General features: G+C 46.2%; 1 protein-coding gene across 1 annotated transcript in view; it reads right to left on the bottom strand.

Moving 5' to 3' along the window:
- Positions 1 to 21,696, bottom strand: part of anks1b (ankyrin repeat and sterile alpha motif domain containing 1B) — a 323,994-nt gene that overhangs the window by 128,543 nt on the left and 173,755 nt on the right.

The following is a 21,696-nucleotide window of genomic DNA, read 5'->3' as shown; positions in this document are numbered from 1 at the left end:
ACACAAAACACAGGTCAGTGTGTCTGCAAGAACTCAAGCTTTTCATATTGAGAGTAAGAGGAAGGGGTCGATTTGGCAGGTTGTTAAGACAACGCCACATCAGGGGACTAAAAGTTCTGCGACAGTGACACATAGACAGAGAGACAGGTAGAGAGGTTGACAGAGAGAGAGGGGGGAGAGAGAAAGAGCTGTGCAGGGATGTCTTTGGAAGAGTGGAAGATGACTTGTTTTCTTTTTACTTCACCTTTACTGTTCTCTCCTGTCGTTCTCTCTCTCTCCTTCTCTCTCCATCTATATCCACCTTTTCATCCGTCCATGTGGAAGAGCTGTGCAGGGATGGATGACAAGGTGGATATAGATGGAGAGAGAGGGAGAGAGAGAGAACGATAGGAGAGAACAGTAAAGGTGAAGTAAAAAGAAAACCAAGTCATCTTCCACTCTTCCAAAGACATCCCTTTCTACCAGTGGACAGTGGGCCAAAGGGGAATACAACAGAAGCATCACTATTCTATAGAGAGTTAGAGTGCAATACATCAACTAGAAGTGATCAGAGTGACAGGCGGCGTACAGGGCCAATGGGGAATGAGATAGTTTCACTTGAGGCCAATAGGCAATAGTCAGAGTACGGTGAGACGGGCAGTGTCAGGTAGCATGGTAATACATAGGGAGATGCTGACAGAATGTACAGTGCTGTGAAAAAGTATTTGGCACCTTTCTGATTTTCTCTATTTTTGCATATTTTTGATACTGAATGTTATCTGATCTACAACTAAAACATATTATTAGATAAAGGGAACCCTAGCACTCACCAATATCATATTTACTATTATAAAAGTTTGATTACCTTTTGTTGTCTTTGTCAGAATGCACTCCCAGGACTGCTACTTCAATAACAAATGTTGGTTTGGTCCAAAATAATCCATCGTTATATCCGAATAGCGGCATTTTGTTCGTGCGTCCCAGACACTATCCGAATGGTAAAGAAGGGTCGCGCGCATGGCGCAATTCGTGACAAAAAAAATCTTCCTGAATGAAACCTTCTCAGATTTTGGCCTGCCATATGAGTTCTGTTATACTCACAGAACCATTCAAACAGTTTTAGAAACTTTAGGGTGTTTTCTATCCAAAGCCAATAATTATATGCATATTCTAGTTACTGGGCAGGAGTAGTAACCAGATTAAATCGGGTACGTTTTTTATCCAGCCGTGAAAATACTGCCCCCTAGCCATAATTAATAGAAAGAACCACGAATTCTGCTGTGTATCAGAGAATTATACAGGAGGATGTCAGGCCATCCGTCTGAGTTGAAGCTGAAGCACAGCTGGGTCATGCAGCAAGACAATGATACAAAACAAACAATCAAGTCTACATGAAAATGGCTAAAAAGAAACACATTTGAAGTTTTGGAATGGCCTAGTCAGACCTAATCCCAATTGAGAGGTTGTGACAGGACTTGAAACGAGCATAATGTAATGGCGCCGAAGAGGATGGCTGAAGTTTTACATGCCGGTAACCAATTGAGCGATTTTGTTCGTTTTTTCGCGTTGTTTGTAACTTATTTTTTAACTTATTTTGTACATAATGTTGCTGCTACCGTCTCTTATGATCAGAACTGGGATGACTCACCATGAACTGGAAGAAGCTTTTTCCTTTAATGAGTCCGACGAGAAAGATATACTCCTCTCCCGGGAACAGGACCAAATCTCTGTCATTTGCGTGAAGAAAAGACGGAGGAAAAGAGGACACAGATCAGGCTGCCTTTGAGAATCCGTAGGCGAGCGAGTAAACTCCCACTGCCATCAATTCTACTTGCTAACATGGAAAATTACGATTATCCTGTAAAAAACTGTAATATCTTATGTTACGCTGAGTCGTGGCTGAATGACGACACAGATAATATAGAGCTGGAGGGATTTTCAATGCGCCGACATAACAGAAAAGCTACGTCTGGTCAGACGAGGGGTTGGGGTGTGTGTCTTTTTGTAAATAACAGCTGGTGCGCGATGTCTAATATTAAAGAAGTCTCGAGGTATTGCTCGCCTGAGGAAGAGTACCTTATGATAAGCTGTAGACCACACTATCTACTAAGAGAGTTCTCATCTATATTATTCGTAGTCGTCTATTTACCACCACAGACCGATGCTGGTACTAAGACCGCACTCAACCAACTCTATAAGGTCATAAGCAAACAAGAAAATGCTCACCCAGAAGCGGCGCTCCTAGTGGCCGGGGACTTTAATGCAAACAAATTTAAATCAGTTTTACCACATTTTTTACCAGTATGTCACATGTGCAAACAGAGGATTTATTTTTATTTTTTTAAATGTAAAAACTCTAGACCAGCTTTACTCCACACACAGAAATGCAAACAAAGCTCTCCCACGCTCTCCATTTGGCAAATCTGATCATAATTCTATCCTCCTGATTCCTGCTTACAAGCAAAAACTAAAGCAGGAAGTACCAATAACTCGCTCACTACGGAAGTGGTCAGATGACGCGGATGCTACCCTACAGGACTGTTTTGCTAGCACAGACTGGAATATGTTCCGGGATTCATCCAATGGCATTGAGGAGTATACCACCTCAGTCATCAGCTTCATCAATAAGTGCATCAACAACGTCGTCTCCACAGTGACTGTACGTACATATCCCAACCAGAAGCCATGGATTACAGGCAACATCCGCATCGAGCTAAAGGCTAGAGCTGCCGCTTTCAAGGAGCGGGACACTAATCTGGACGCCAATAAGAAATCCCGCTATGCCCTCAGACGAACTATCAAACATGCAAAGCATCAATACAGGATTAAGACTGAATCCTACTACACCGGCTCTGACGCTCGCCGGATGTGGCAGGGCTTGAAAACTATTACGGACTACAAAGGGAACCCCAGAAGCGAGCTGCCCAGTGCCGTCAGCCTACCAGACTAGCTAAATGTCTTTTATGCTCACTTCGAGGCAAGCAACACTGAAGCATGCACGGGAGCATGTAACCTGCCCAAATGATTACCGCCCCGTAGCACTCATTTCGGAAGCCATGAAGTGCTTTGAAAGGCTGGTCATGGCTCACATCAACAGCATCTTCCCGGATACCCTAGACCCACTCCAATTCGCATACCGCCCCAACAGATTCACAGATGACACAATCTCAATCCCACTCCACACTGCCCTTTCCCACCTGGACAAAAGGAACACCTTTGTGAGAATGCTGTTCATTGACTACAGCTCTGCATTCAACACCATAGTGCCCACGAAGCTCGACACTAAGCTAACGACCCTGGGACGAAACACACTCCCTCTGCAACTGGATCCTGGACTTCTTGATTGTGGACTACAGGAAAAGGCGGACCTAACAGGCCCCCATTAACATCAACGGGGCTGTAGTGGAGCAGGTCGAGAGTTTCAAGTTCCTTGGTGTCCACATCACCAACGATCTATCATGGTCCAAACATACCAAGACAGTCGTGAAGAGGGCACGACAAAGCTTTTTCCCCATCAGGAGACTGAAAAGATTTGGCATGGGTCCCCAGATCCTCAAAAAGTTCTACAGCTGCACCAGAGAGCATCCTGACCGGTTTCATCACCGCCTGCTATGGCAACTGCTCGGCATCTGACCGTAAGACGCTACAGAGGGTAGTGCGTACGGCCCAGTACATCACTGGAGCCAAGCTTCCTGCAATGCAGGACCTATATAATAGGCGGTGTCAGAGGAAAGCCCATAAAATTGTCAGAGACTCCAGTCACCCAAGTCATAGACAGTTTTCCCTGCTACAGCACAGCAAGCGGTACCGGAGCGCCAAGTCTAGGACCAAAAGGCTCCTTAACAGCTTCTACCCCCAAGCCATAAGACTGCTGAACAACTAATCAAATGGCCACCGGACTATTACATTGAGCCCCCCCCCCCCTCCCATTTGTTTTGTACACTGCTGCTACTCGCTGTTTATTATCAATGCATAGTCACTTCACCCCTACCTACATGTACAAATTACCTCGAACCTCGGTACCAGTACCCTCTGTATATAATCTTTTACTTTTGTTTATTTGGTAAATATTTTCTTAACTCTTCTTGAACTGCACTGTTGGTTAAGGGCTTGTAAGTAAGCATTTCACAGTAAGGTGTACATGTGACAAATAAAGTTTTATTTTATTTTATTTGAGCAGTTCATGCTTGAAAACCCACAAATGTCGCTGAGTTACAGCAGTTCTGCATGGAAGAGTGGGCCAAAATTCCTCCACAGCGTTTGGTTGGAGTCATTGCAGCGAAAGATGGCACAACCCATTACTGAGTGTAATGGGGCAATTACTTTTTCACACAGGGGAATTGGGTGTTGCATAACTTTGTTTATGAAATAAATAGGTAGTTGTGTTATTTGTTCACTCAGGTTCTCTTGATCTAATATTAGGTTTTGGTTGAAGATCAGATAAAAAATATGCAAAAGTAGAGAAAATTAGAAAGGGGGCAAATCGTTTTCACTGCACTGTAAATTTGATATAATTCTGGTATTTGTATCAGTGTATGTCCCTCAAGACACGGCCAATGAAGATTGAAGGTCTGGAGATTCACCAGCTGTTGAGCAGGAGCCAGGTCTGCCCCGTGTTTTGAATAAGTGAACACAACATATGAGTACAAAGTAGATGAACGTGTCTCTCTCCTTCTGTGTATGTAATCCTCACTATAATGACTGTATTCATCAACATTCATCCTCACATCATATATTTTTCCTCTCATCTCCCCTTGTCATGCTACAACTCCTCTCCCTCTGTCATGCTACACTCCTCTCCCTCTGTCATGCTACAACTCCTCTCCCTCTGTGATGCTACACTTCTCTCCTCTCCCTCTGTCATGCTACACTCCTCTCCCTCTGTGATGCTACACTCCTCTCCTCTCCCCCTGTGATGCTACACTTCTCTCCTCTCCCTCTGTCATGCTACACTCCTCTCCCTCTGTGATGCAACACTCCTCTCCTCTCCCTCTGTGATGCTACACTCCTCTCCTCTCCCTCTGTGATGCTACACTCCTCTCCTCTCCCTCTGTGATGCTACACTCCTCTCCTCTCCCTCTGTGATGCTACACTCCTCTCCTCTCCCTCAGTGATGCTACACTTTTCTCCTCTCCCTCTGTGATGCTACACTTCTCTCCTCTCCCTCTGTGATGCTACACTCCTCTCCTCTCCCCTTGTGATGCAACACTTCTCTCATCTCCCTCTGTGATGCTACACTTCTCTCATCTCCCTCTGTGATGCTACACTTCTCTCACCTCCCTCTGTGATGCTACACTCCTCTTCCCCTGTGATGCTACACTTCTCTCATCTCCCTCTGTGATGCTACACTTCTCTCCTCTCCCCCTGTGATGCAACGCTTCTCTCCTCTCCCTCAGTGATGCAACGCTTCTCTCCTCTCCCTCAGTGATGCAACGCTTCTCTCCTCTCCCTCAGTGATGCTACACTCCTCTCCCTCTGTGATGCAACACTTCTCTCATCTCCCTCTGTGATGCAGCACTTCTCTCCTCTCCCTCTGTGATGCTACACTCCTCTCCCTCTGTGATGCAGCACTTCTCTCTTCTCCCTCTGTGATGCTACACTCCTCTCCTCTCCCTCTGTGATGCTACACTCCTCTCCTCTCCCTCTGTGATGCTACACTCCTCTCCCTCTGTGATGCTACACTTCTCTCATCTCCCTCTGTGATGCTACACTTCTCTCATCTCCCTCTGTGATGCTACACTTCTCTCCCTCTGTGATGCGACACTCCTCTCCCTCTGTGATGCTACACTGCTCTCCTCTCCCTCTGTGATGCTACACTCCTCTCCTCTCCCTCTGTGATGCAACACTTCTCTCATCTCCCTCTGTGATGCTACACTCCTCTCCCTCTGTGATGCTACACGTTTCTCCTCTCCCTCGGTGATGCTACACTCCTCTCCTCTCCCTCAGTGATGCAACGCTTCTCTCCTCTCCCTCTGTGATGCAGCACTTCTCTCCTCTCCCTCTGTGATGCAGCACTTCTCTCCTCTCCCTCTGTGATGCAGCACTTCTCTCCTCTCCCTCTGTGATGCTACACTCCTCTCCTCTCCCTCTGTGATGCTACACTCCTCTCATCTCCCTCAGTGATTCTACACTCCTCTCCCTCTGTGATGCTGCACTTCTCTCCCTCTGTGATGCTACACTCCTCTCCTATCCCTCTGTAATGCTACACTCCTCTCCCTCTGTGATGCTACACTTCTCTCCTCTCCCTCTGTGATGCTACACTTCTCTCCTCTCCCTCTGTGATGCTACACTTCTCTCCTCTCCCTCTGTGATGCTACACTCCTCTCCTCTGTGATGCTATGCTACACTCCTCTCACTCTGTGATGCTACACTCCTCTCCCTCTGTGATGCTACACTCCTCTCCCTCTGTGATGCTACACTCCTCTCCCTCTGTGATGCTACACTCCTCTCCCTCTGTGATGCTACACTCCTCTCCCTCTGTGATGCTACACTCCTCTCCCTCTGTGATGCTACACTCCTCTCCTCTCCCTCTGTGATGCTACACTCCTCTCCTCTCCCTCTGTGATGCTACACTCCTCTCTCCCCCTGTGATGCAACACTTATCTCATCTCCCTCTGTGATGCTACACTCCTCTCCCTCTGTGATGGTACACTCCTCTCCCTCTGTGATGCTACACTCCTCTCCCTCTGTGATGCTACACTCCTCTCCTCTCCCTCTGTGATGCTACACTCCTCTCCTCTCCCTCTGTGATGCTACACTCCTCTCTCCCCCTGTGATGCAACACTTATCTCATCTCCCTCTGTGATGCTACACTCCTCTCCTCTCCCTCTGTGATGCAACACTTCTCTCATCTCCCTCTGTGATGCTACACTCCTCTCCCTCTGTGATGCTACACGTTTCTCCTCTCCCTCGGTGATGCTACACTCCTCTCCTCTCCCTCAGTGATGCAACGCTTCTCTCCTCTCCCTCTGTGATGCAGCACTTCTCTCCTCTCCCTCTGTGATGCAGCACTTCTCTCCTCTCCCTCTGTGATGCAGCACTTCTCTCCTCTCCCTCTGTGATGCTACACTCCTCTCCTCTCCCTCTGTGATGCTACACTCCTCTCATCTCCCTCAGTGATTCTACACTCCTCTCCCTCTGTGATGCTGCACTTCTCTCCCTCTGTGATGCTACACTCCTCTCCTATCCCTCTGTAATGCTACACTCCTCTCCCTCTGTGATGCTACACTTCTCTCCTCTCCCTCTGTGATGCTACACTTCTCTCCTCTCCCTCTGTGATGCTACACTTCTCTCCTCTCCCTCTGTTACACTTCCTCCTGATGCTACACTCCTCTCACTCTGTGCTATGCTACACTCCTCTCACTCTGTGATGCTACACTCCTCTCCTCTCCCTCTGTGATGCTACACTCCTCTCCCTCTGTGATGCTACACTTCCTCCTCTCCCTCTGTGATGCTACACTCCTCTCCCTCTGTGATGCTACACTCCTCTCCCTCTGTGATGCTACACCTCCTCTCCCTCTGTGATGCTACACTCCTCTCCTCTCCCTCTGTGATGCTACACTCCTCTCCTCTCCCTCTGTGATGCTACACTCCTCTCTCCCTCTGTGATGCAACACTTATCTCATCTCCCTCTGTGATGCTACACTTCTCCTCTCCCTCTGTGATGCTACACTCCTCTCCTCTCCCTCTGTGATGCTACACTTCTCTCCTCTCCCTCTGTGATGCTACACTTCTCTCCTCTCCCTCGGTGATGCTACACTTCTCTCTCTCCCTCGGTGATGCTATCTTCTCTCCTCTCCCTCTGTGATGCTACTTCTCCTCTCCCTCTGTGATGCTACACTCCTCTCCCTCTGTGATGCTACACTCCTCTCCTCTCCCTCTGTGATGCTACACTCTCTCTCCCTCTGTGATGCTACTTCTCTCCTCTCCCTCGGTGATGCTACTTCTCTCCTCTCCCTCGGTGATGCTACACTCCTCTCCCTCTGTGATGCTACACTCCTCTCCCTCTGTGATGCTACACTCCTCTCCTCTCCCTCTGTGATGCTGCACTTCCTCTCCCCTGTGATGCAACACTTCTCTCTCCCCCTCAGTGATGCAACACTTATCTCATCTCCCTCTGTGATGCTACACTCCTCTCCCTCTGTGATGCTACACTCCTCTCCTCTCCCTCTGTGATGCTACACTTCTCTCCTCTCCCTCTGTGATGCTACACTTTTCTCCTCTCCCTCGGTGATGCTACACTTTTCTCCTCTCCCTCGGTGATGCTACTTCTCTCCTCTCCCTCGGTGATGCTACTTCTCTCCTCTCCCTCTGTGATGCTACACTCCTCTCCCTCTGTGATGCAACACTCCTCTCCTCTCCCTCTGTGATGCTACACTTCTCTCCTCTCCCACGGTGATGCTACTTCTCTCCTCTCCCTCGGTGATGCTACTTCTCTCCTCTCCCTCGGTGATGCTACACTCCTCTCCTCTCCCTCTGTGATGCTACACTCCTCTCCCTCTGTGATGCTACACTCCTCTTCTCTCCCCCTGTGATGCTGCACTTCTCTCCCCCTGTGATGCAGCACTTCTCTCCTCTCCCACAGTGATGTAACAGTTCTCTCATCTCCCTCTGTGATGCTACACTCCTCTCCCTCTGTGATGCAACACTCCTCTCCTCTCCCTCTGTGATGCTACACTTCTCTCCTCTCCCTCGGTGATGCTACTTCTCTCCTCTCCCTCGGTGATGCTACTTCTCTCCTCTCCCTCGGTGATGCTACACTCCTCTCCCTCTGTGATGCTACACTCCTCTCCCTCTGTGATGCTACACTCCTCTTCTCTCCCCCTGTGATGCTGCACTTCTCTCCCCCTGTGATGCAGCACTTCTCTCCTCTCCCACAGTGATGTAACACTTCTCTCATCTCCCTCTGTGATGCTACACTCCTCTCCCTCTGTGATGCTACACTCCTCTCCCCCTGTGATGCTGCACTTCTTTCCTCTCTCCCTGTGATGCTACACTCCTCTCCTCTCCCTCTGTGATGCTACACTCCTCTCCTCTCCCTCTGTGATGCTACACTTCTCTCATCTCCCCCTGTGATGCAACACTTCTCTCATCTCCCCTGTGATGCAACACTTCTCTCATCTCCCTCAGTGATGCGCACTTCTCTCATCTCCCTCAGTGATGCTACACTCCTCTCCTCTCCCTCTGTGATGCTACACTCCTCTCCTCTCCCTCTGTGATGCTACACTTCTCTCATCTCCCCCTGTGATGCAACACTTCTCTCATCTCCCTCTGTGATGCTACACTCCTCTCCTCTCCCCCTGTGATGCTACACTCCTCTCCTCTCCCTCTGTGATGCTACACTCCTCTCCCTCTTTCTTTCCCCCTTCCCCCTTCCTCTCACTCTCCCTCTCCCTTTCCACCCGCCCTTCCTCCCCCTCCCTCCCTCCTGGTTCATTAAGACCTCAGATACACCTCTCAAGAGTCTCAGTGTTCACAATGCAAGGCCAGCTAATGAACATGTCATGGCTGACAATTGGACGCTTAATAAACATGCCACGCCTGTTCAGAGCACACACACAATCACGGAGAAACACACACGCTACGTCAGTTCGATTGTAAAGTTACTGTTCCACATGGAATACCAGGTGACGTTTCAGATCAGGGAACATGAGAAAGAGTGGGAGTAGGAGCAACACTCCCTCTTCTATTACTTATCTCCCCCACCTGGCATAAACAACTCAGTTGTGTATTTGTGTGTGTGTGTGTGTGTGTGTGTGTGTGTGTGTGTGTGTGTGTGTGTGTGTGTGCTTGCATGTGTTAATGTCATGCTCATTAGGCAAAGCCCTGACCACTGAATACCTGACCACTGTGACTGACCCAAAATTAAGGAAATCTTTGACTATGTACAGACTCAGTGAGCATAGCCTTGCTATTGAGAAAGGCTGCCGTAGGCCGACCTGGCTCTCAAGAGAAGACAGGCTATGTGCACACTGCACACAAAATGAGGTGGAAACAGAACTGCACTTCCTAACCTCCTGCCAAATGTATGACCATATTAGAGACACATATTTCCCTCAGATTACACAGACCCACAGAGAATTCAAAAACAAATCCAATTTTGATAAACTCCCATATCTACTGGGTGAAATACCACAGTATGTCATCACAGCAGCAAGATGTGTGACCTGTTGCCACAAGAAAAGGGCAACCAGTGAAGAACAAACACCATTGTAAATATAACCCATATTTATGTTTATTTATATTCTCTTTTCTACTTTAACTATTTGCACATTGTTACAACACTGTATATAGACATGACATTTGAAATGTCTATTATTTTGGAACTTGTATGAGTAATATTTACTGTTCACTTTTTATTGTTTATTTCACTTTGTTGATCCATTTCACTTGCTTTGGCAATGTAAACATATGTTTCCCATGCCAATAAAGCCCCTTGAATTGAATTGAGAGCGAGAGAGAGAGAGTGTATATGTGCATGTGAGAGAATGTGTGTTAGTGTGTGTGTGTGTGTGTGTGTGTGTGTGTGCGCACAGTGTGTTATGCTTTTAATGTCATGCCCAATGGTGAAACCCATTATTTCCAGCAGACGCCAGGTGTGAGTGAGGAATTGTGTGTTAATGTATGGATAGTCATTATTCTAATTGGGCCTAGTGCAGGTTGGGAGATTCCAGGGTAAATTGATGGAGCTGGAAGTGTGTGTGTGTGTGCGCGTGCACATGTGTGCGCGAAGCCTCTCTGGGAACAAGGGAGGTTGTGGAAAGATATAATCTACACTAATGAATGGAAAACAGCACATGAAAGATAAAACAATATCTTGATGGCATGTTCATTATTGCCATTTGCGCACACTTCCTTTTGTAACGTGGTATCAGGGGAAGGAAACATCATTATTCAAATTAGTCTAATGATTATACGTCCTGTCAGTGTATTTCAATAATTAAGTACTGTTTTTTTATTAAAGAGTTGATTCTCTTTAATAAAGTGTATTTCTAAATAATCTTTCCTCTCGGCGTGCTTAAAATCATTTAGTTTCCAAATCCAAAAGGGGTTGCCTTAGCAACACAGCCACACAAAGCAGGACACCACACAGCAAAAGGTAGTAACCAGAACATTACAATATACGGTGCTTTTGGAAAGTATTCATACCCATTCACTTATTCCACATTTTGTTGTGTTACAGCCTGAATTCAAAATAGATTACATACTGTATATATTTTTCTCATCCATCGACACACAATACCACATAATGACAAAGTGAAAACATGTTTTTTGATATTTTAGCAAATGTATTGAAAATGAAATGCATAAATATCTGATTTACATAAGTATTCACACCCGAGTCAATACTTTGTAGAAGCACCTTTGGCAGCGATTACAGCTGTGAGTCTTTCTGGGTAAGTCTCTAAGAGCTTTCCACACCTGGATTTTGCTACATTTGCCCATTATTCTTTTCAGAATTCTTCAAGCTCTGTCAAAGTGAATGCTGATCATTGCTAGACAACCATTTTCAGGTCTTGCCATAGATTTTCAAGTAGATTTAAGTCAACATCTGTAACTCGGCCATTCAGGAACATTCACGGTCTTCTTGGTAAGCAACTCCAGTGGAAAGTTGACCTTGCGTTTTAGATTATTGTCCTGCTGAAAGGTTAATTAATTGCTCAGTGTCTGGTGGAAAGCAGACTGAAACAGGTTTTCCTCTAGGATTTTGCCTGTGATTAGGTCCATTTTGTAAATGTTTTATCTGGACAACTCCCCCGTCCTTAACGATTACAAGCATACCCATAACATGAACAGCCGCAACTATGCTTGAAAATATGGAGAGTGGCAGAGCTGAGGCAGAGATTCAAAAATCATGTTACATTTCAGCTTTTTATTTTAAATTAATTTATAAAACATTTAGAAAAACATACACAACCGTTCAAAAGTTTGGGGTCACTTAGAAATGTCCTTGTTAGGCCTCCCGGGTGGCGCAGTGGTCTAAGGCACTGCATCGCAGTGCTAGCTGTGCCACCAGAGATTCTGGGTTCGAGCCCAGGCTCTGTCGCTGCCGGCCGCAACCGGGATGCCCATGGGGCGGCACATAATTGGCCTAGCGTTGTCCGGGTTAGGGGAGGGTTTGGCCGGCAGGGATATCCTCGTCTCATCGCGCACTAGCGACTCCTGTGGCGGGCCGGGCGCAGTACATGCTGACCAGGTCGCCAGGTGTATGATGTTTCCTCCAACACATTGGTGCGGCTGGTTTCCGGGTTGGATGTGCGCTGTGTCAAGAAGCAGTGCGGTTGGGTTGTGTTTTGGAGGACGCATGGCTCTCGACCTTTGCCTCTCCCGAGTTCGTACGGGATACCACGAAATTGGGGAGAAAAAAGGGGTAAAAAAAATATATAATAAAAGAAAGAAATGTCCTTGTTTTAGAAAGAAAAGCAATTTTTTGTCCATTAAAATGACATCAAATTGATCAGAAATACAGTGTAGACATTGTTAATGTTGTAAATGACTATTGTAGCTGGAAACGGCAGATTTTTTATGGAAGATCTACATTGGCGTACGGAGGCCCATTATCAGCAACAATCATTCCTGTGTTCCAATGGCACGCTGTGTTAGCTAATCCAAGTTCATCATTTTAAAGAGGCTTATTGATCCTTAGAAAACCCTTTTGCAATTATGTTAGCACAGCTGAAAACTGTTGTTCTGATTAAAGAAGCAAAAAAACTGTCCTTGTATAGAATAGTTGAGTATCTGGAGCATCAGCATTTGTGGGTTCGATTACAGGCTCAAAATGACCAGAAACAAAGGACTTTCTTTGAAACTCATCAGTCTATTCTTGTTCTGAGAAATGAAGGCTACTCCATGTGAGAAATGTACAAAAAACTGAAGATCTCATACAAAGCTGTGTACTACTCCCTTCACAGAACAGTGCAAACTGGCTCGAACCAGAATAGAAAGAGGAGTGGGAGGCCCCGGTGCACAACTGAGCTAGAGGACAAGTACATTAGAGTGTCTAGTTTGAGAAACAGATGCCTCACAAGTCCTCAACTGGCAGCTTAATTAAATAGTAACCGCAAAACACCAGTCTCAACATCAACAGTGAAGAGGCGACTCCGGGATGCTGGCCTTCTAGGCAGAGTAACAAAGAAAAAGCCATATCTCAGACTGGCCAAAAAAAGGAAAGATTAAGATGGGCACAAGAACACAGACACTGGACAGAGGAACTCTGCCTGGAAAGGCCAGCATCCCGGAGTCGCCTCTTCACTGTTGACATTGAGACTGGTGTTTTCCGGGTACTATCTTATGAAGCTGCCAGTTGAGGACTTGTGAGGCGTCTGTTTCTCAAACTAGACACTCTAATGTACTTGTCCTCTAGCTCAGTTGTGCACCGGGGCCTCCCACTCCTCTTTCTATTCTGGTTAGAGCCACAGAGCTGTTCTGTGAAGGGAGTAGTACACAGCATTGTACAAGATCTTCAGTTTCTTGCATGGAATAGCCTTCATTTCTCAGAACAAGAATAGACTGATGAGTTTCAAAGAAAGTTATTTGTTTCTGGTCATTTTGAGCCTGTAATCGAACCCACAAATGCTGATGCTCCAGATACTCAACTATTCTATAGAAGGACCGTTTTATTGCTTCTTTAATCAGAACAACAGTTTTTGGCTATGCTATCATAATTGCAAAAGGGGTTTCTAATGATCAATTAGCCTTTCAAAATTATAAACTACGATTAGTTTTTCTTTCAAAAACAAGGACATTTCTAAGTGGCCCCAAACTGTTGAACAGTAATGTAACTCCACTTTGACATTATGGGCTATTGTGTGTAGGCCAGTGACAAAACAATCTCAATTTAATCAAGACAACAAAATGGAGAAAAAGTCCAGGGGTATTAATACTTTCTGAAGGCACAAAAGACACACAAGTCCATGCATAAACTCACACTTACACACACACAAAATTGCATTTATTATCTGGGCCCCAGCAGGACACACCTAATCAGGGGCATCGGGAATCACTCACAACTCACAGCACTCTGACAGGATAGGTCAGCTGTCATTGAGCCATGTCTGTACCAATCAGATATGAAGGGGGATATGCAAAGTGAATTCCTGAACAGCGGAGGAGAGAGAGTGTGGTGGACTTATTGTTGGTTAGCATTAGCCTGGGCAAGTGTCGGTGAGTGGTGAAGGTAGAATTCGTTAGCACTTTAGCCTGGACCAGTGTCTGTGAGTGGTGGAGTTAGCGCTGGTTAGCGAGTTAGCCTGGACCAGTCTGAGCATTGGAGTTAGCATTCGTTAGTGCCTGGACAAGTCTCTGTGTGTGTTGGAGTTAGCATACAGTTGGTTAACGTTAGCCTGGATCTGTTTCAGCAGCAGTGTACAGTCTCAACGCCCCAGGGCCTTTGACACCCTAATGGGTGTGAAATCAAAACCTTAATCAGTCAGATTCCCCACCCGCACACACACACACAATTATGAAAACTAGCTCAGCAAAATCAGAAGTCTTTCTCAGAGTTACACAATCTAAAATGGTGCCTATTACCAGTCAGTTCTAGCTGATCTAAAGGGACAAAGGGCTGAGGCAGGTCTGTCTGCTGATTGGCCGGTACTAGGAGTGAAGTGACCTGGGTAATGGCAGGGCGGAGACGTTCCCTGTCGACTCATTAGTAAGTACCTGGCAGAAGGTCACTCCACTATCCTCTCTCACTCTGCCGCTCTCTGTCACTCTCGCTCTCCCTGTCACTCTTACTCTCCCTATTTCTCTTTCACTTTCTCTCTTTCAGTCACGTTGCCTCCCTTGCAACTTCTCTTTCCTTAATTATTTTTTCCTCCAATTCCCTCTCTCACTGAAACTCCTTTGCCCTCTCTCCCTCTCACCCACTATCCATCTCCCTCTCACCCACTATCCATCTCCCTCTCACCCACTATCCATCTCCCTCTCACCCACTATCCATCTCCCTCTCACCCACTATCTATCTCCCTCAACATCTCCCTCTCACCCACTATCCATCTCCCTCTCACCCACTATCCATCTCCCTCTCACCCACTATCCATCTCCCTCTCACCCACAATCCATCTCCCTCTCACCCACTATCCATCTCCCTCTCACCCACTATCTATTTCCCTCTCACCCACTATCTATCTCCCTCTCACCCACTATCTATCTCCCTCTCACCCACTATCTATCTCCCTCAACATCTCCCTCTCATCCACTATCTATCTCCCTCAATATCTCCCTTTCATCCCCCATCTATCTCCCTCTCATCCCCCATCTATCTCCCTCAACATCTTCCTCTCATCCACCATCTTTCATTCAACATCTCCTCCCTCTCATCCACCATCTATCTCATTCAACATATCCCTCTCATCCCCTATCCATCTCCCTCTCATCCACTATCTATCGCATTCAACATCTCCTCCCTCTCATCCCCTATCTATCTCAACATCTCCTCCCTCTCATCCCCTATCTATCTCCCTCAACATCTCCATCTCATCCCCTATCCATCTCCCTCTCATCCCCTATCTATCTCCCTCTCATCCCCTATCTATCTCCCTCTCATCCCCTATCTATCTCCCTCTCATCCCCTATCTATCTCCCTCTCAGTCCCATTAAAGCACTTAGTCTTTCACCGTCTTTCTCTTGTCTTTCCACTCTCCCTTCCACAATCTGCCGCCAAACCAAACAGAGATAATCACAGTTCATTGATCATGGTGTGTGTGTGTGTGTGTGTTTGAGCAGCACAGTCTGTAAACACAACCCCAGTGGATCAGTGTTTTTTAAATGTTTTATTTAACCTTTATTTAACTAGGCAAGTCAGTTAAGAACAAATTCTTATTACAAATACACAGCCTACCAGGGAACAGTGCCTTGTTCAGGGGCAGAACGACAGATTTTTACCTTGTCAGCTCAGGGATTCGATCCAGCAACCTTTCGGTTACTGGCCCAACGCTCTAACCACTAGGCTACCTGCCATGTCTAGTTGCCTACTAACAGATTCATGAACTTTAAATGGCAAAGTGATTGTGTGTGTGGGTGCACGTGTGTGTGGGTGTGTGTGCGTGCGCATGTGTTCACCTGCTTGAATGACAAAGGGGAAACGGAGACGCTGATTATATCAGATCACACACACAACCCCCCCCCCCACATTTTGTTACATTACAGGCTTATTCTAAACTGGATTAAATTGTTTTTTTCCCTCATCAATCAACACACAATACCCCATAATGACAAAGCAAAAACCCAACTTAAATATTACATTGACATAAGTATTCAGACCCTTTACTCAGTACATTGTTGAAGCACCTTTGGCAGCGATTACAGCCTCAAGTCTTCTTGGGTATGACGCTACAAGCTTGGCACACCTGTATTTGGGGAGTTTCTCCCATTCTTCTCTGAAGATCTTTTCAAGCTCTGTCAGGTTGGATGGGGAGCGTCGCTGCACAGCTATTGTCAGGTCTCTCCAGAGATGGTCGATCAGGTTCAAGTCCAGGCTCTGGCTGGGCCACTCAAGGACATTCAGAGACTTGCCCCAAAGCCACTCCAGCATTGTCTTAGCTGTGTGCTGCCACCACCATGCTTCACAGTGGGATAGTATAGGCCAGCTGATGAGCGGTGCCTGGTTTCCTCCAGTTGTGATGCTTGGCATTCAGGCCAAAGAGATCTATCTTGGTTTCATCAGACCAGAGAATCTTGTTTCTCATGGTCAGAGTCCTTTAGGCCTTTTAGCAAATGGCCCTTATCCCTCGATTGCTCAATTTGGGTGGGCGGCCAGCTCTAGGAAGAGTCTTGGTGATTCCAAACTTCTTCCATTTAAGAATGATGGAGGCCACTGTGTTCTTGGGGACCTTCAATGCTGCAGAAATTTTTTGGTAGCCTTCCCCAGATCTGTGCCTTGACACAATCATGTCTCGGAGCGCTACGGACAATTCCTTCGACCTCATGGCTTGGTTTTTGGTCTGACATGCCCTGTCAACTGTGGGACCTTATATAGACAGGTGTGTTCCTTTCCAAATCATATCCTATCAACTGAATTTACCACAGGTGGACTCCAATCATGTTGTAGAAACATCTCAAGGATGATCAATGGTAACAGAATGCACCTGAGCTCAATTTGGAGTGTCAAAGCAAAGGGTCTGAATACTTATGTGAATAAGGTATTTCTGTTTTTATTTTTAATACATTTGCAAAAATGTCTAAAAAACGATTTTCACTTTGTAATTAAGGGATATTATTGTGTGTAGATTGATGAGGTATTTAATCCATTTTAGAATAAGCATGTAACACAACAAAATGTGGAAAAAGTGAAGGGGTCTGAATACTTTACCAATGTACTGTCTGATGCCCCCTCTTCCATGAATACCGAGTGGCTTCAGTCAACGACAGCTCATCAAATCCAATCAAATGTTTTTAGTCACATCCCCCGAATACAACAGGTGTAGACCTTACAGTGAAATGCTTACTTACGAGCCCCTAACCAACAATGCAGTTTCAAAAAAAGATGGATAAGAATAAGAGATAAAAGTAACAAGTAATTAAAGAGCAGCAGTAAAATAACAGTAGCGAGACTATATACAGGGGGGAACCGGTACAGAGTCAATGTGCGGGGGCACCGGTTAGTTGAGGTAATATGTACATGTAGGTAGAGTAATTAAAGTGACTATGGATAGCTGATAACAACAGAGAGTAGCAGCGGTGTAAAGAGGGGGGGCAATGCAAATAGTCTGAGTAGCCATTTGATTAGAAGTTCAGGAGTCTTATGGCTTGGGGGTAGAAGCTGTTTAGAAGCCTCTTGGACCTAGACTTGGTGCTCCGGTATCGCTTGCCGAGCGGTAGCAGAGAGAACAGTCTATGACTAGGGTGGCTGGAGTCTTTGACAATTTTTAGGGCCTTCCTCTGACACCACCTGGTATAGAGATCCTGGGTGGCAGGAAGCTTGTCCCCAGTGATGTACTGGGCCATACACACTACCCTCTGTAGTGCCTTGCGGTCGGAGGCTGAGCAGTTGCCATAGCAGGCAGTGATGCAACCAGTCAGGATGCTCTTGATGGTGCAGCTGTAGAACCTTTTGAGGATCTGAGGACCCATGCCAAATCTTTTCAGTCTCCTGAGGGGGAATAGGTTTTGTTGTGCCCTCTCCACGCCGTGCCCTCTTATCAGCATACCATGCTTCTACATCCACTCAACCTCTCTATGTCACCTATATCAACGTCTAATCTATAGTATGCACAGGCAGAGAGGCAAGTCTGCCTTATCAACACTCTTCCGTAAGTGTCTATTTGTTTGAGATGGGGAGCGTGTGTGTGTTCACACGTTTGTGTGTAACTGTGTTATCGCCAATACTTCCAGTTATAAACAGTGTCTCATCTGGACATGGTCGATCACTGGAGCTGGAGAGAGAGACGGGCAGCACAACGGGAGATAGAAGACAAAGGTGTATCAGGGAAATGTCTCAAGGAAGACATCAAAGGTCTACATACATGTGTGCGAGCGAGCACACACACACAAGGTCTCAATATCCCTGATAACCAGCCCATGCTATCTGTGCATCACCAGTGTGTTTGGAGAAAGAGAAGACATCAGTCTGATATATTAACCAGAGGGGAGGGAGTGAGAAAAGGACAGAACGAGAGATTGGGATGGAGGAGCAGTCAGGTAACTCGAGATCCAAGGGGTTATTCGACGTCCGTCCAGGTCCCAGGACGTCAGGAGATGCTTTCAAAACCGGTCACTAGGGGCAACAGTGCACGCTATTATCATCAAGTAGGGTTGTGGTTAACTAGGGAGGTGGGGTTGGCGGATGGGCTCTCTTTCCTTAACCATTCTGAATTAATGCCTAAACTTAAGCATTGAGAGGTTTGAGCAAGCAGGAAATTAGTGTGTGTGAGTGGCATCGTGCGCATATGGTGTGTATGTGTGTGTATGTACAGTTGAAGTCGGAAGTTTACATACACCTTAGCCAAATACATTTAAACTCAGTTTTTCACAATTCCTGACATTTAATCCTAGAAAAAATCCCCTGTCTTAGGTCAGTTAGGATCACCACTTTATTTTAAGAATGTGAAATGTCAGAATAATAGTAGAGAATGATTTTATTTCAGCTTTTATTTCTTTCATCACATTCCCAGTGGGTCAGACGTTTACATACACTCAATTAGTATTTGGTAGCATTGACTTTAAATTGTTTAACTTTGGTCAAACATTTCGGGTAGACTTCCACAAGCTTCCCACAATAAGTTGGGTGAATTTTGGCCCAGTCAGGGCTTTGTGGCCACTCCAATACCTTGACTTTGTTGTCCTTAAGCCATTTTGCCACAACTTTGGAAGTATGCTTGGGGTCATTGTCCATTTGGTAGACCCATTTGCGACCAAGCTTTAACTTCCTGACTGATGTCTTGAGATGTTGCTTCAATATATCCACATAATTTTCCTTCTCATGATGCCATCTATTTTGTGAAGAAACCAGTCACTCCTGCCGCAAAGCACCCCCACAACATGATGCTGCCACCCCCGTGCTTCACGGTTGGGATGGTGTTCTTCGGCTTGCAAGCCTCCCCCTTTTTCCTCTGAACATAACGATGGTCATTATGGCCAAACAGTTCTATTTTTGTTTCATCAGACCAGAGGACATTTCTCCAAAAAGTACGATCTTTGTCCCCATGTGCAGTTGCAAACCATAGTTTTGGAGCAGTGGCTTCTTCCTTGCTGAGTGGCCTTTCAGGTTATGTCAATATAGGCCTCGTTTTACTGTGGATATAGATACTTTTGTACCCGTTTCCTCCACCATCTTCACAAGGTCCTTTGCTGTTGTTCTGGGATTGATTTGCACTTTTCGCACCAAAGTATGTTAATCTCTAGGAGACAGAACGCGTCTCCTTCCTGAGCGGTATGACAGCTGCGTGGTCCCATGGTGTTTATACTTGCGTACTATTGTTTGTACAGATTAACGTGGTAGCTTCAGGATTTGTAAATTGCTGCCAAGGATGAACCAGACTTGTGGAGGTCTACAATTTTTTTCTGAGGTCTTGGCTGATTTCTTTTGATTTCCACATGATGTCAAGCAAAGAGGCACTGAGTTTGAAGGTAGGCCTTGAAATACATCCACAGGTACACCTCCAATTGACTCAAATTATGTAAATTAGCCTATCAGAAGCTTCTAAAGCCATGACATCAGTTTCTGGATTTTTACAAGCTGTTTAAAGGCACAGTCAAGTTAGTGTATGTAAACTTCGACCCACTGGAATTGTGATACAGTGAATTATAAGTGAAATAATCTGTCTGTAAACAATTGTTGGAAAAATGACTTGTGTCATGCACAAAGTAGATGTCCTAACCGACTTCCCAAAACTATAGTTTATTAACAAGAAATTTGTGGAGTGGTTGAAAAGCGAGTTTTAATTACTCTAACCTAAGTGTATGTAAACTTCCGACTTCAACTATATATATGTGTGTGTGTGTGTGTGTGTGTGTGTGTGTGTGTATGTATGTATGTATGTATGTATGTATATATGTATGATGTATATATATGTATATATATATATATATCTGGGTGACTTTAACCTCCCCACGTCTACCTTCGACTCATTCCTCTCTGCCTCCTTCTTTCCACTCCTCTCCTCTTTCGACCTCACCCTCTCACCTTCCCCCCCTACTCACAAGGCAGGCAATACGCTTGACCTCATCTTTACTAGATGCTGTTCTTCCACTAATCTCATTGCAACTCCCCTCTAAGTCTCCGACCACTACCTTGTATCCTTTTCCCTCTCGCTCTCATCCAACACTTCTCACTCTGCCCCTACTCGGATGGTATTGCGCCGTCCCAACCTTCGCTCTCTCTCTCCCGCTACTCTCTCCTCTTCCATCCTATCATCTCTTCCCTCTGCTCAAACCTTCTCCAACCTATCTCCTGATTCTGCCTCCTCAACCCTCCTCTCCTCCCTCTCTGCATCCTTTGATTTCCTCTGTCCCCTATCCTCCAGGCCGGCTCGGTCCTCCCCTCCTGCTCCGTGGCTCGACGACTCACTGCGAGCTCACAGAACAGGGGCTCCGGGCAGCCGAGCGGAAATGGAGGAAAACTCGCCTCCCCTGCGGACCTGGCATCCTTTCACTCCCTCCTCTCTACATTTTCCTCTTCTGTCTCTGCTGCTAAAGCCACTTTCTACCACTCTAAACTCCAAGCATCTGCCTCTAACCCTAGGAAGCTCTTTGCTACCTTCTCCTCCCTCCTGAATCCTCCTCCCCCCCCTCCTCCCTCTCTGCGGATGACTTCGTCAACCATTTTGAAAAGAAGGTTGACGACATCCGATCCTCGTTTGCTAAGTCAAACGACACTGCTGGTCCTGCTCACACTGCCCTACCCTGTGCTTTGACCTCTTTCTCCCCTCTCTCTCCAGATGAAATCTCGCGTCTTGTGACGGCCGGCCGCCCAACAACCTGCCCACTTGACCCTATCCCCTCCTCTCTTCTCCAGACCATTTCTGGAGACCTTCTCCCCCTACCTCACCTCGCTCATCAACTCATCCTTGACCGCTGGCTACGTCCCTTCCGTCTTCAAGAGAGCGAGAGTTGCACCCCTTCTGAAAAAACCTACACTCGATCCCTCCGATGTCAACAACTACAGACCAGTATCCCTTCTTTCCTTTCTCTCCAAAACTCTTGAACGTGCCGTCCTTGGCCAGCTCTCTTGCTATCTCTCTCAGAATGACCTTCTTGATCCTAATCAGTCAGGTTTCA

The sequence above is a fragment of the Salmo salar genome, chromosome ssa07, assembly GCF_905237065.1.
Source record: "Salmo salar chromosome ssa07, Ssal_v3.1, whole genome shotgun sequence".
In the NCBI taxonomy this organism is placed as follows: domain Eukaryota; kingdom Metazoa; phylum Chordata; class Actinopteri; order Salmoniformes; family Salmonidae; genus Salmo; species Salmo salar.
The sequence above is the reverse complement of the archived record's forward strand: the minus strand, read 5'-3'. Positions and strand labels throughout refer to the sequence as shown.